Below are 262 nucleotides of genomic sequence, written 5' to 3'. Positions count from 1 at the left end.
AGAAAGACTGAGAGAACTAGAGGTAGGGAAAGGACAGTATCAATAAAAATTTTTCCCTTCTGCCCGTAGAGTTCATCACTGTCTTTTTTCGATTCATATTTCAAGCACGTCTGTTGGAAAAATATATCAGCTGCCTATTGCTCTGCATCTCGAAATGCTTATAAATTAACTTATTGTTTTGTCTTCTCTTCTGTTGCTGTTATTATCATCGGCCGTCCTGGATCCCAAAGTGAGTGGGTGATTTGTGATACGATCACCGAAG

The sequence above is a fragment of the Penaeus monodon genome, chromosome 20, assembly GCF_015228065.2.
Source record: "Penaeus monodon isolate SGIC_2016 chromosome 20, NSTDA_Pmon_1, whole genome shotgun sequence".
NCBI classification, from domain to species: domain Eukaryota; kingdom Metazoa; phylum Arthropoda; class Malacostraca; order Decapoda; family Penaeidae; genus Penaeus; species Penaeus monodon.
The sequence above is the reverse complement of the archived record's forward strand: the minus strand, read 5'-3'. Positions refer to the sequence as shown.